At 45.9% G+C, this 16,443-nt stretch overlaps 1 protein-coding gene across 1 annotated transcript in view; it reads right to left on the reverse strand.

Moving 5' to 3' along the window:
* The window catches only part of LOC149447462 (synaptotagmin-1-like), a 348,270-nt gene extending 332,279 nt beyond the window's left edge, over nt 1-15,991 (reverse strand). The window contains exon 1 of the mRNA XM_089652580.1: nt 15,740-15,991. The gene's annotated coding sequence lies outside the window, so the exon portion shown is untranslated. The remainder of the gene's footprint in view (nt 1-15,739) is intronic.
* Nucleotides 15,992-16,443: the final 452 nt, after the last annotated feature.

Below are 16,443 nucleotides of genomic sequence, written 5' to 3' on the forward strand. Positions count from 1 at the left end.
ACGATGGGGCACTATTCCTTCTACCACTGACACCAACGATGAGACAGTATTCCTCCCCCCACTGACACCAACGATGGGGCACTATTCCTCCCCTCACTGACACCAACGATGGGGCACTATTCCTCCCCTCACTGACACCAACGATGGGGCACTATTCCTCCCCCCACTGACACCAACGATGAGACAGTATTCCTCCCCTCACTGACACCAAGGATGGGGCACTATTCCTCCCCCCACTGACACCAAGGATGGGGCACTATTCCTCCCCCCACTGACACCAACGATGGGGCACTATTCCTCCCCCCACTGACACCAACGATGGGGCACTATTCCTCCCCCCACTGACACCAACGATGGGGCACTATTCCTCCCCCCACTGACACCAACGATGGGGCACTATTCCTCCCCCCACTGACACAAAAGATGGGGCACTATTCCTCCCCCCACTGACACAAAAGATGGGGCACTATTCCTCCCCCCACTGACACCAACGATGGGGCACTATTCCTCCCCCCACTGACACCAACGATGGGGCACTATTCCTCCCCCCACTGACACCAACGATGGGGCACTATTCCTCCCCCCACTGACACCAACGATGGGGCACTATTCCTCCCCCCACTGACACCAACGATGGGGCACTATTCCTCCCCCCACTGACACCAACGATGGGGCACTATTCCTCCCCCCACTGACACCAACGATGGGGCACTATTCCTCCCCCCACTGACACCAACGATGGGGCACTATTCCTCCCCTCACTGACACCAACGATGGGGCACTATTCCTCCTCCCACTAACGCCAATGATGGGGCACTATTCCTCCCACTGATACCAATGATGGGGCACTATTCCTCCCACTGATACCAATGATGGGGCACTATTCCTGCCACTCATACCAATGATGGGGCACTATTCCTCCCACTGACACCAATGATGGGGCACTATTCCTCCCACTGATACCAATGATGGGGCACTATTCCTCCCACTCATACCAATGATGGGGCACTATTCCTCCCACTCATACCAATGATGGGGCACTATTCCTTCCACTGACACCAATGATGGGACACTATTCCTCCCACTCATACCAATGATGGGGCACTATTCCTTCCACTGACACCAATGATGGGGCACTATTCCTCCCACTAACGCCAATGATGGGGCACTATTCCTCCCACTGATACCAATGATGGGGCACTATTCCTCCCACTGATACCAATGATGGGGCACTATTCCTCCCACTGACACCAATGTTGGGGCACTATTCCTCCCACTCATACCAATGATGGGGCACTATTCCTCCCACTCATACCAATGATGGGGCACTATTCCTCCCACTCATACCAATGATGGAGCACTATTCCTTCCACTGACACCAATGATGGGGCACTATTCCTCCCACTCATACCAATGATGGGGCACTATTCCTTCCACTGACACCAATGATGGGGCACTATTCCTTCCACTGACACCAATGATGGGGCACTATTCCTCCCACTGATACTAATGATGGGGCACTATTCCTCCCACTGACACCAATGATGGGGCACTATTCCTCCCACTGACACCAATGATGGGGCACTATTCCTCCCACTGACACCAATGATGGGGCACTATTCCTCCCACTGACACCAATGATGGGGCACTATTCCTCCCACTCATACCAATGATGGGGCACTATTCCTCCCACTGATACCAATGATGGGGCACTATTCCTCCCACTGACACCAATGATGGGGCACTATTCCTTCCACTGACACCAATGATGGGGCACTATTCCTCCCACTGACACCAATGATGGGGCACTATTCCTCCCACTGACACCAATGATGGGTCACTATTCCTCCCACTCATACCAATGATGGGGCACTATTCCTCCCACTGATACCAATGATGGGGCACTATTCCTCCCACTCATACCAATGATGGGGCACTATTCCTTCCACTGACACCAATGATGGGGCACTATTCCTCCCACTGACACCAATGATGGGGCACTATTCCTCCCACTGATACTAATGATGGGGCACTATTCCTCCCACTGACACCAATGATGGGGCACTATTCCTCCCACTGATACCAATGATGGGGTACTATTCCTCCCACTCATACCAATGATGGGGCACTATTCCTTCCACTGACACCAATGATGGGGCACTATTCCTCCCATTGATACTAATGATGGGGCACTATTCCTCCCACTGACACCAATGATGGGGCACTATTCCTCCCACTGATACCAATGATGGGGCACTATTCCTCCCACTGACACCAATGATGGGGCACTATTCCTCCCACTGACACCAATGATGGGGCACTATTCCTCCCACTCATACCAATGATGGGGCACTATTCCTCCCACTGATACCAATGATGGGGCACTATTCCTCCCACTCATACCAATGATGGGGCACTATTCCTTCCACTGACACCAATGATGGGGCACTATTCCTCCCATTGATACTAATGATGGGGCACTATTCCTCCCACTGACACCAATGATGGGGCACTATTCCTCCCACTGATACCAATGATGGGGCACTATTCCTCCCACTGACACCAATGATGGGGCACTATTCCTCCCACTGACACCAATGATGGGGCACTATTCCTCCCACTCATACCAATGATGGGGCACTATTCCTCCCACTGATACCAATGATGGGGCACTATTCCTCCCACTCATACCAATGATGGGGCACTATTCCTTCCACTGACACCAATGATGGGGCACTATTCCTCCCACTGACACCAATGATGGGGCACTATTCCTCCCACTGACACCAATGATGGGGCACTATTCCTCCCACTCATACCAATGATGGGGCACTATTCCTCCCACTGATACCAATGATGGGGCACTATTCCTCCCACTCATACCAATGATGGGGCACTATTCCTTCCACTGACACCAATGATGGGGCACTATTCCTCCCACTGATACTAATGATGGGGCACTATTCCTCCCACTGACACCAATGATGGGGCACTATTCCTCCCACTGATACCAATGATGGGGTACTATTCCTCCCACTCATACCAATGATGGGGCACTATTCCTCCCACTGATACCAATGATGGGGCACTATTCCCCCCACTGATACCAATGATAAGACACTATTCCCCCCACTGACACCAATGATGGGACACTATTCCCCCCACTGACGCCAATGATGGGACACTATTCCCCCCACTGACGCCAATGATGGGACACTATTCCCCCCACTGACGCCAATGATGGGACACTATTCCTCCCACTGACGCCAATGATGGGACACTATTCCTCCCACTGACGCCAATGATGAGGCACTATTCCTCCCACTGACGCCAATGATTGGGCACTATTCCTCCCACTGACGCCAATGATTGGGCACTATTCCTCCCACTGACACCAATGATGGAGCACTATTCCTCCCACTGACACCAATGATGGGACACTATTCCTCCCACTGACACCAATTATGGGGCACTATTCCTCCCACTGATACCAACGATGGGACACTATTCATCCCACTGACACCAATGATGGGACACTATTCCTCCCACTGACACCAATGATGGGACACTATTCCTCCCACTGACGCCAATGATGGGGCACTATTCCTCCCACTGACGCCAATGATGAGGCACTATTCCTCCCACTGACGCCAATGATTGGGCACTATTCCTCCCACTGACGCCAATGATTGGGCACTATTCCTCCCACTGACACCAATGATGGAGCACTATTCCTCCCACTGACACCAATGATGGGGCACTATTCCTCCCACTGACACCAATGATGGAGCACTATTCCTCCCACTGACACCAATGATGGGGCACTATTCCTCCCACTGACGCCAATGATTGGGCACTATTCCTCCCACTGACACCAATGATGGAGCACTATTCCTCCCACTGACACCAATGATGGGGCACTATTCCTCCCACTGACACCAATGATGGGACACTATTCCTCCCACTGACACCAATGATGGGGCACTATTCCTCTCACTGATACCAACGATGGGACACTATTCATCCCACTGACATCAGTGATGGGGCGCTAGTCCTCCCACTGCAAAATTACAGTTATGAAGTAGCAACGAAAATAATTTTATGGTTGGGGGTCACCACAACATGAGGAACTGTATTAAGGGGTCACGGCATTAGAAAGGTTGAGAACCACTGCAGTAGATGGATTTATTTTTTGATCAGTCAGCCAGCTGATCAAAAAAAAAAGAACCAATTTCCCCATTCACACATTTCAGGATGATTGGGGAATCCCCCACTGCACTATTGTTTTCTGGAAGAGGGAACTCCTCTGCTGCCAGAATATACTGATCAGCGCTGCAGCTGATTGGCTGCAAGAGCTGATCAAGTGAAAATTTAATTAATCTCACATGCATACACATACTATAATAATACATTTATACAGTATGTGCAATAATACACAAACATACTAGGCCAATTTAGAGAGCAGCCAATTAACCAATCTGCATGTCTTTGGAGTGTGGGAGGAAACTGGAGTACCTGGAGGAAACCCACACAAGCAGTGTCACAAGACAGAAGCGTTAAATACTGAGCCACTGTGCTGCCCATACGTAAGGACAATATACACTTTTTATGCAGTCCTAAAGGCAGAATGTAACTTTGCCTCAGGACTGCATGAATCTATATTTACAGTACAGTACAACAATCACTACTCTCTGAATGCGGTTTTTTATCCAGGTTTTTATTCATTTGTGAACCGAATTTTGTAAGCCTAGAGTTTAAATACAAATTAGCCATGTGTGTGAACTGTGTCATGTGCTTTTAAAAAATCCAAGTACCATATCTGCAGCCACCTAGTTTTTGCTTACTTCCTCATAAAAAGAAATCAGATTTGTTTGACAACTTCGGTCTTTCATTAATCTATGCTGACTCCGTTTCCTGACGTGATTTTGCGCAGCCCTGCTGCCCTGTAGCAGTATTTCTGCTACAGGGTGGCAAGGGTGCGCAAAATCACGTATATATACGTGACTTTGCATTACCGGGTAGGGGGCACGCGTGCCCTACCCGCAACGCCATTCGCGCCTGCGGCTGTCAATCACCGGGTCCCAGCCGGTGATTACTCGCCGGCGCCCAGTGACTACAGAGGATCTCCGATGGGGAAAAGAACTGTTTTGTTTACTATCAGTTCTCCTCCGTCAGCTCGGGCACACTGCTTTGGATGGCTGTGCACAGCACAGGCATCCAAAGCAGTGTGCTTACCGTGAAGCACACCGACACCGCCCCCTAGTAAAGCATACACAGCACACAGTTAACCCTTTGATCGCCCCTCATGTTAACCCCTTCCTGCCCAGTGCCATTAGTACAGTGTCAGTGCTTATTTTTTGCACTGATCATTGTATTGGTGTCACTGGGGATGTCAGTGACACCAAGTCAGTTCCCCCCAGTGTCAGAATGCCTGCCGCAGTCCTGGTATAAGTCGCCGATCAGCAAACACAAATGCTCCTGCGCTTGGGGATGGACTCGATGCAGGCTACAACCACATTAAGAATGTCCTGGAACATGCACACCTTGCTGCCCTCAAATAGACTGGGGGAATCCAAATATACTGAATGAGGAAAGAAAAAACAGAGGGCGCACAGGCCTAGTGCATTACCATAAAAAATGTTTAATAAAAAATAAAGTAGATGTTGTACTCACAAATGACAATATAGTCAAGGCACATCATAAAGAACAGCTGGGTCAACACCGCGCTGAGTAACAGTCCGCAATAGGGAGTATAGACATCCAATAGGCTGACGCATTTTGAGGACTTGCCTCTTCCTCTGAGCCCTACCCGCAACGCCATTCGCGCCCGCGGCTGTCAATCACCGGGTCCCAGCCGGTGATTACTCGCCGGCGCCCAGTGACTACAGAGGATCTTCGACGGGGAAAAGAACTGTTTTGTTTACTATCAGTTCTCCTCCCTGTCAGCTCAGGCACACTGCTTTGGATGGCTGTGCACAGCACAGCCATCCAAAGCAGTGTGCTTACCGTGAAGCACACCAACACCGCCCCCTAGTAAAGCACACACAGCACACAGTTAACCCTTTGATCGCCCCTCATGTTAACCCCTTCCTGCCCAGTGCCATTAGTTCAGTGTCAGTGCTTATTTTTTGCACTGATCACTGTATTGGTGTCACTGGGGATGTTTGTGACACCAAGTCAGTTCCCCCCAGTGTCAGAATGCCCGCCGCAGTCCCGGTATAAGCCGATCACCTGCATTACTAGTAAAAAAAAAAGAATTCCCAGTATATATACCGCCATTTGTAAACGCTATAACTTTTCCGTAAACCAATTAATTTACACGTATTGGGATTTTTTTAGCAAAGACATGTAGCAGAATACATTTTGGCCTAAATTTATGATGAAATTAGATTTTTAACAATTTTTACTGGACATGATTAATAGCAAAAAGTCAAAAATATTTTTTTTTCTCAAAATTGTCTGGCTTTTTTTTTATGGCGCAAAAAATAAAAAAATGCACAGGCAATCAAATACCACCAAAAGAAAGCTCAATTAGTGGGGAAAAAAATAATCAAATTTTCATTTTGGTGCAGTGTTGCATGACCGCACAATTGTCAGTTAAATTAACGCAGCGCCATAACGCAAAAAAATGGCTTGGTCAGGAAGGGGGGTAAATCCTCAGGAGGGCAGGTTATTTTTTGAGAAAAAAACTCTTTGTATTTGGCTTTTTTTTTTTACCAGACTCTCAAGTATCTTCCCAAATAGAAATTAAACAAACTGGTCTGTAGTTTCTTGATGAAGACTTACTGTAAGGTAAAGCGGATTCCAGGCACCAGAAAACCAGTGCAGACTTATTCTCATGTTCATACGCATGTTCATTGCGCATATGCTCACTCCTCTGAGTGAAGAGGCAATGTTAGGCATACTATTGGATTATTTGTGCTCATGCTCGTGCTTGCACACACATGTGCATATACCAATCAGCGTGTGCACAATGGCCTATTTAAACTGGTCTGCCACGACGGGGGTCTGTCACTATGGGCAGTTGCTGAATGGTCTTCAGCTTGCACCTGTATTCCTCAGACCTGATCCACTGAATCTGCTTCTGCCTTAACCTTGCTTATCGATCGGATCACTCTGACCCTGGCTTGGACTTGTCTTTGCCTACTGAATCTATACTGTGCTGCTGGCTGTTACTGACCTTGGCCTGCTTTCTGGCCTTGCTCTGTGTGCTGGTCCCTCGTTACCTGGCTATCACCACTCGCTGCCTGCATAGCAGATGTGGGCAGCACAGTGGCGTGGGCAGCACAGTGGCTAAATGGTTAGCACTTACGCCTGGCAGTACTAGGGTCGCTGGTTCGAATCTCAACCCCAGCACCACCTGCCTGGAGTTTGCATGTTCTCCCTGTGACTGCGTGGGTTTCCTCCAGGTACACCGGTTTCCTTCCACACTCCAAAGACATGCTGGCAGGTTAATTGGCTTCTGTCTAAATTGGCCCTAGTATGTATGAATGTGAGTTTAGGGACTTTAAATTGTACGCACCTTGAGGGTTAGGGACTGATGTGAATGTACAATATATGTATGTAAAGCCCTGTGTAAATTGACGGCGCTATATAAGTACCTGAAATAAATAATGTGCTACCAACTTCTGCTCTGGTGCCAAGCTGGCCAGCATTCTGTTCTAAGGACTGTGACTCCCAGCTTCATCCACCTATAGAGCGGACTTCACCAGCCAGCTGCTCAGGCACATGTGCCTCTTCATACACTCTCTGTCTCCACTTTCAGGAGTGTTGGGCCGGAGGTGCAAGTGAGGCCTCCACAACACTAGTCACCACAAGGTACGTGATACTGACATCCCAAATCAAAGGATGGATGCATCTATAAGTGAGGCTGTAGTGCTTCCAACACTTGGTGAATAAACCAAAGTAAATGTATCACCACATTCATGTATATGCAACACACGTAGCTGACTAATAAATACCACAAGCATCATTTATACTATGAGAAAACTCTGATCAAACTTTCTTTTTTAAAACTTGCATTTTATTATCCCTTATGTTACAGTAATTGGTTCTTATCAGTAACGAGGCAGCAGAATACATGGGTATTTTTCATTGTATGATTGAAAAGTGTCTTCTAGATGTTCCAAAAGAGTCATAGCATTTAACCAAAGTTACAATTGAGATATCAGTCAGAAATATTCCCCGTGAACACAAAACACACAAGTGTTCTTGTTTCATTCCAATATATAACCTGAAGTAGCGGTTAACCTTCGCATTTTTAAAACTCTTGAACTCCTCAGAACGAATAAAACCCATAAACTTGGAAGAAAACCCTAATTATATATTTTTTTTAAATGTTCCCTCCTCCTACCTAATCTGTATAAGAAATATCTGTATACTTACCTATTTTTAATATGGTCTGGCCACGTGATTCTGTGATTCTGTGTAAGGGAATGCTTGACAGCGGCTCTGAATTCCAGGAGCCATGATGTCACCCATAGGTTCCCAATAGTCAAACCATTGTCTGAGCTTCCTCTTCTCCTGTGCAGCAGCCACTTACTGACACTGGGGAGCTAGAGCAGTGGGATCATGCGATAGAACCAAAGTGGTTTATAAATAGGTATGGTTTGGCTTTTAAGATTCTGACTCTGCACTGTCCTTCTGTTTTTTTTATCATATTTATGTTAGGTATGCTAAAAAAAATAGTGACATCTACAACCTGGTTTCCTCAAAGAAATACATGGAGAAAGGAGCATAAGATGGGTGAATTGTTGGTTTTATTTAATTTTTATTAAAGCTGTTGTGGAGTGGATATCTATGAATCAAACCTGCTCTCAATCTTGGGGATACCCATGAGTGTAAGAAGTCTTTGTAAATGAAACACATTGTTGTCCACAGGAGAAATCCATTTTAAATGGATTCACCCCTTAATGCATTATTTTAAAATGAATGGATAAATGTATGAATCACTTATGTGGTTAACACATGCTGGCCCCAATTCATGAAATAGAAAAATGTAAATCCCAGTTCTGGTAACTTAGTAACATGAAAAGGCTAAAGCTGGCCATAAACTAGTAGATTTTCAAACGGACGTTCATATGAAAATTCCCAGTACATTCAATGGCTTGATGAATGACATTTAAAAGTACTTCAAAATTTCATTTGCTTTAAAATTCAATTTTGGAACAAGGTTTTACTGTACAAAAACCACATTCATCATTAGAAATCCATTTGTTCAAGAAAAATTTTCCATCTTTCTCCTTCAAATTTTTTGTCACTGTGGTAAAAACAAATGTCGATTCAACCTCAATAATGAGTAGAAAATCAAATGACCCTTCCTAAAATACTAGTGTATGGTCAGCTTTAGACCCTTGCTCATTGATTTTACTATTGTATGTGGTTTTCTGTCTCTGTGACAACTCCCCGCACTTCTTGTCCTGCTTCAACAATATGGGACTGGAAGTTAAGGGTAAACTCTCTAGCACTGGCGGTGGTGGTGGTGGTGGGTGCTCAGGAAACATCTGATCATTGGATCAGCTCCCAGCACAGCTAAGCTAGAGAACTGACCACACTGTGCTCTCATGCCTAGTGTAGTGTCAGTTATTTAAAGGACAGCAGAGGAACTTGGAGGAACACCAGGGATTTCACACAAAGGAAGCAATACAAAGAGAACAAGATACTTTTTCATAGAAGTACATGGTACAGCAGGCAAATATCAGGAATATGAAATGTTGGGTTTACATATTCTTTAACAGCACTGAGATGAAATAAAGGATTAAAAAGGTGAAAACTAGCTGCCTGATGTCTCTAAAGTTGGGTACACACAGATTGAAATTTGACTGGTTTAGCAGGGACTGGCTGAACTTTGATTCATATGTAGCCCTCCTGGTTCAACAGAAGACGACTGTTAGATCAGCTTCTGTTGAACTATACTGCTGGAAAATTTTGTTCGATCAGCGGTTTGCAGTCAATAAGTTGCAGCGCTAATCAGTGTATTCTGACAGCGGGGAATCCCATTTGTACAAGTGGTTCAATGAAGAACCACTCCCTCCTCCCTCTTCCTCCATTGAGAAATGTTTTTTCATTGATTACGTGGTCTATGACACAATCTATGAATGGGAGACTCTTATAAGTCACAGGATCCTCTCCCCCATTTACAGATCATGTCATAGGCAACACAGTCAATGAAAGAACATTCCTGAATGGATGAGGAGGGAGGAGGGGGCTAATCCCCATAGAACCTTCTTTACTGCTAATCTTCCTGAACACCCAACCATTGCAGCGCTGGTAGCTCAATGTCAGGAAGAGGACAGGCATCCCTGCAGAGAAGATTTATTCAGGATCCAACTACCTTCACCATGTGATACATATTTCACTACAGATAAGTGATGTGACTAAAGCTGTAGAGATTTTTTCTTTCTAGCTAAACTTCAGCTTTAGCCAACTGTAAAGTGGTTGTAAAGGCTCAACGGTTTTTACCTTTATGCATTCTATACATGAAGGTAAAAAAAACCGTCTGTGTGCAGCAACCCCCCAAAAAAACTCACCTGAGCCCCATCTTGAGCCAGCAATGTGCACGAGAGTAGAGGCTCTCCAGGGTCTCCCCTCTTCATTGGCTGAGACAGCAGCAGGCGCCATTGGCTCCCACTACTATCAATCACAGCCAGTGAGCCAATTAGGAGAGAGTGGGGGTGGGCGGGGCCAAGCAGCACTCTGTGTCTGAATGGACAGCTGCTTGCTGTGGGGGCACTCGGCAGGAGGGAGGGGCCAGAAGCGCTGGTGGGGGACCCAAGAAGAGGAGGATCAGGGCTGCTCTGGGCAAAACCACTGCACAGAGCAGGTAAATAATGTAAGAGAGGTAAGGTAAGAGAGGAGATAAGGCAGAGAAGGTAAGAGAGGAGATATGATAGCTATATTCAAATACCTCAAAGGTGATCCCAGCATAGGAAGAAAATTGTTCCGTTTCAAAGAGCCTAAATTGGTTGTAAAGGCTGAAGGTTTTTTACCTTCATGCATTCTATGCATGAAGGTAAAAAAATCTTCTGTGTGCAGCAGTGCCCCCAGCCCCCTCAATACATACTGAGACCCACTGAGATCCAGTGATGTGCACGACAACCTCGGCTGTCCTGGGTCACTGCCTCCTCATTGGCTGACACAGCAAGCGGGAGCCATTGGCAGTCTGCTAATGAAGAGAGACAAGGGGCAGAGCCAAGCCACGGCTCCGTCTGTGAATGGACACATGGAGCAGCGGATGCCCCCATAGCAAGCTGCTTGCTATGGGGGCACCCAACAGAAAGGAGGAGCCAGGAGAGCCTGCAGGGGACCCGAGAAGAGGAGGATCAAGGCTGATCTGTGCAAAACCACTAAGCAGAGAAGGTAAATATAATGTTTGTTTTTTTTACAAAAAAAAAATGAACCTTTAATATCGCTTTAAGAAGACACATGCCCAGCAATGAAATTGGAGGAGAAGCGGTTTAACCTTAAACTGCATAGGGGGTTCTTCACTGTTAGAGCGGTAAGGATGTGGAATTCCCTTCTGAAATCAGTGATTTCAGCGGGAAATGTCAGTAGTTTCATAAAACTCTTAGATGGGCATCAGTGAATGCAATATACAGGGATATGGGAAATGATATTGACATAAACACACACATGCACACACTCACACAGGCGTCATTATTCAACCTTACATACTATGTAACTGTGTAAGTAGAACATGTGTTATTAAAAAAAAAAATCAGCCTTTAATAGCGCCTTTAAGGAGATATAAGGAGTCTACCAATGCAGGCCTCCTTCTGAAAATGCTAGTTGCCTGGCTATCTTCGGTATTAGTATTTTTTAAGTCACTGATGAAAAGCAAACATGCACCTTGGAAACTCAAACTTTCTCGCATGCTTTTAAAATTTAAATTCATATAAACAATTATTTTAAAACATGTGGCATATATTTTGCTTAATTACATGATGGCACAACCCCGCATCTTCCAATTAGAGAACTCTTTGCATTCATTGAGACCTTTGAGATCATTGAGATCAAAGTGATCTTTGGAAGGTGCCCAACCTCTTGTGTTCACAATGCACCAGGGAAGCTGCTCGGCATGGGACCCAGGAGCTAGTGGAGATCACTGGAGTAGTGGTGTCTACCATAGTGATTTCCAGATTCAAGAGGAATCCCACAGGTATGGTATATGCAAAGGTAAACTATATTGCCAAAAATATTGTGATGCCTGCCTTTACACGCACATGAACTTTAATGGCATCCCAGTCTTAGTCTATAGGGCTCAATATTGAGTTAGCCCGCCCTTTGCAGCTATAACAGCTTCAACTCTTCTGGGAAGGCTGTCCACAAGGTTTAGGAGTGTGTCTATGGGAATGTTTGATCATTCTTCCAGAAGCACATTTGTGAGGTCAGGCATTGATGTCGGATGAGAAGGCCTGGATCGCAGTCTCTGCTCTAATTCATCCCAAAGGTGTTCTATCAGGTTGAGGTCAGGACTCTGTGCAGGTCAGTCAAGTTCCTCCACCCAAAATCACTCATCCATGTCTAAATAGACCTTGCTTTGTGCACTGGTGTGCAGTCATGTTGGAACAGGTAGGGGCCATCCCCAAACTGTTCCCACATTGTTGGGAGGATGAAATTGTCCAAAATGTCTTGGTATACTGATGCCTTAAAAGTTCCCTTCACTGGAACTAAGGGGCCAACCCCTGAAAAACAGCCCCACACAATAATCCCCCCACCATCAAACTTTACACTTGGCACAATGCAGTCAGGCAAGTACTGTTCTCCTGGCAACTGCCAAAACCAGACACGTCCATCAGATTGCCAGACAGAGAAGTGTGAAGCATCACTCCAGATAGCACGTCTCCAGTGCTCTAGAGTCCAGTGGCGGCGTGCTTTACACCACTGCATCTGAAGCTTTGCACTGCACTTGGTGATGTAAGGCTTGGATGCAGCTGTTTGTTCATGGAAACCCATTCCATGAAGCTCTCTACTTACTGTTGTTATGCTAATCTGAAGGCCACATTAAGTTTGGAGGTCTTTAGCTATTGACTCTGCAGACAGTTGGCGACTTCTGCTCACTGTGCACTCCAGCATACACTGATCCTGCTCTGTCATTTTACATGGCCTACCACTTCCTGGCTGAGTTTCTGTTGTTCTCAGTTGATTCCACTTTGTTATAATACCACTAACAGTTGACCGTTGAATATTTAGTAGCAAGGAAATTTCACGGATGGACTTATTGCACAGGTGGCAACCTATCACTGTACCACAACTGAATTCACTGAGCTCCTGAGAGCTAACCATTCTTTCACAAATGTCTGTAGAAGCAGTCTGCATGCCTAGGTGCTGGATTTTATACATCTGTGGCCATGGAGGTGATTGGAACACCTGAATCCAATGATTTGGAGGGGTGTCCAGATACTTTTGGCAATATAGTGTATATACACCCACTGGCCACTTTATGGCAATATAGTGTATATAAACACATCAGTCAATCACATGGCAGCAACTCAATGCATTTAGGAATCTAGAAGTGGTGAAGATGACTTGCTGAAGTTCAAATTGAACATCAAAATGGGGAAGAAAGGGGATTTAAGTGATTTTGAATGTGGTATGGTTGTTGGTGTCAGACAGGCTAGTCTGAGCATCTCAGAATTTGCTGATCTGTTGGGATTTTCATGCACAGCCATCTCTAGGGTTTACAGAGAATGGTCCAAAAAAACATAAAATATCCAATAAGTGGTAGTTGTGTGGATAAAAATGCCTTGTTGTCAGCAGTCAGAGGAGAATGGGCAGACTGGTTCAGCTGTGACAATCAGATGGTAGGGTCAGAATTTGGCATAAACAACATGAAATCATGGATTCATCCTGCCTTGTATCAACAGTTCCGGTTGATAGTGATGGTGTAATGGTGTGGGGGATATTTTCTTGGCACTAGCAAGGTGCACCTAATAAAGCGGCTGGTAAGTGTAGGTCCAAGCTAGACCAATGTAACTACAGTATGTAAAATATACCATGCCTGAAATTGTTCTTTAAAGTTGTATGCTGCAAGTGTCCTAGGGGAATTTTATTTTGGATTACACTGAAGACAAGGATCACAACAAGTGAGCACTGGGATCCATGCTGCGTTTTGCACAGCAACAAAACAGTGAGATCTCCTGGGGTAACCTCTCCTAGAACTAGAACTAGTGTGTACCTACCCCAAAGAAACAATGTTGATTGCCACATTTCTATTGTATCTGAAAAATTTGAATGCCCAAGTAGTTTGCTTTTAATACCAGTCATATACAATTTGCAAAGGTAACACAATGGGGGGATTTACTAAAGTTGGTTCACTCAGAATCTGGTGCACCTGTGCATGATAGCCAATCAGCTTCTAACCTCAGCTTGTTCAATCAAGCTTTGGCAATAAAACCTGGAAGCTGATTGGTTTCTATACAGAAGTAAGCCTGATTTTGCACTCTCCAGCATTAGTAAATACACCCCACTGTTTCTGGCGAGGAGCATCAGCCTCCTTTTACATGATCCCATATCACCCAACTCTCTTTTCAGAATTGCACAGGTCACTGCTTGCATCATCTGAGTAAGCTAGACTGCATTTTCTTGGGCTCACATTGTAGGATATTTGGAAAATAATAAGTCCACAGAGATTTTGTAGAGTAAACGTGCTCTCTGCAAAAATAAATGTTTTGATAAAAATTACTACTCAGGAAATTGAGTTAAATTCAAGATTTGTTTCTGCAGTTTCATTAATGGCTTCCTTTTTAAAGGAGATATGCAGGGCAGGTGGTGGTGGTGGTGGGGGGACGTATTTTAGAATACTTATCTTCCACATTAATGTATCACAGTCCTTCTGCCATTAAAATGCATACAGGGAGCAACTCAATACGATGTTATCATACAACTAACTTTGCAGATCTCTTTAATTGCCGGCCTCACTTCATTTGCACAGCAAGAGGCAGGTAAAGCTACTCTGCGGGTTAATGATATAATCTACCCCTCCGAAAGGTCGGTGTCAAGCTAGACTAGTGGTGGATATTCTTTGAGAGAGACAGATTAACTGTAAAGCCTGTGTGTATCCCATGCATTAGGTGTGCTGTACTATCTCTTATCACGCTGCCAATGCCAACAAAAATGGCAGTTATCTTTACTTCTAAGACAAAGCGTATCCAGACCGTGCTGCGTTGCTTGGGAAGCTACACATCTTAACCTGCCACCGATGTGAAACTTCCAGCACCAGGAACCCCTGGCAATCCCTGGCTTGTAGTAGTGCTACAGGTGGAGAACCACAGGTTGCCTGCCCATCAACAAACACACATTCATTAAAGGCTCTGCTCCAGTAAACACACACTCAGTCCAACACGTCATCCACCACATAAAAAAAAGGTCGATGTCGATGTGTGCACCCTGCAGTAACCCGCAGCAACTGATGACATTCCAACTTTGGTTTTTAGCTGAGAAATGAGAGAAGGGTGCTGAGGGTTAGTGCACTTTCTTCATTGATCCTTGCCCAAGCCTGATGGTAAGGCACACCCAGCAGCACATAGAACTGTGTAAACACTGCCATATTAGCTACAGGCACTGAGTCTTATTAAACCCCCCCTCACCCAACTCCTAATCCATCACAGACCTGCTGATGGGAAGAATCTGTGCAATATAAATAATACATTTCATGATCCAGCCACAGTGCCCATCATCCAAGACTTTCAATCAGCCTGGAATAGAAGCAGTATGAAGTGAGAGCAGGGGGGGGTCTTACCTTTTCTCTCCTGCCCAGAGTTCTTCTCTGCCCTCTTGTAAGCCTGGCAGTCGATGGAGGGCAGGGAGGAGAATGAATGGGGTCCTGCGGAGGTGCTGCGATCGCTGAGCTCCTCTTTGTGTAGCTGGAGGGAGCTGCTGTCCGCGGTGCTGAAGAGATCACTGAGCAGCACCGACTTGTTTGGCTAAGGTGGAGCCCCAGCGAGATGGGGAGGTGGAGACACACACATACACATACACACTCACACACACACACACACACTGACGGGGACCTTTATCACAAGGACTCCTCCATCTGTCTGCAGGAGGCGGGGGGCTGGAAATCAATGACGCTGTCAGATCCCCTCTCCCCCCCCCCCACCTCTACAAACTGTTGCTGACAACTTCTCTGCACTACCTGTGTGTGTACACTGACCTGACTTCACATGGACAGTCCCTACCTGGGGACACCTTGTCATCAGCCCTCCCTACACACCATTCTATTCTCTATAACCTGCATACAATGTCTGATCACAAGGAATCCAGAAGAAAGCCATGGACAGCCAGGCTGCCTATTTATATCCCCGAAGATTAGTGGTGGGGAACAATGGAGTCCCCATAATACAAAGGAACAGTGGGAATCCATTCACCCCCCCGGCTTCAACATGTGATTAATAAATTACATCCAATGTGCAGAACAATTAGTGGGAGGCTGGAAAGTGAAGA

This window comes from Staurois parvus, unplaced genomic scaffold (genome assembly GCF_062004578.1).
Source record: "Staurois parvus isolate SC_StPar_1 unplaced genomic scaffold, SC_StPar_1.0 ptg000686l, whole genome shotgun sequence".
Taxonomy (NCBI): domain Eukaryota; kingdom Metazoa; phylum Chordata; class Amphibia; order Anura; family Ranidae; genus Staurois; species Staurois parvus.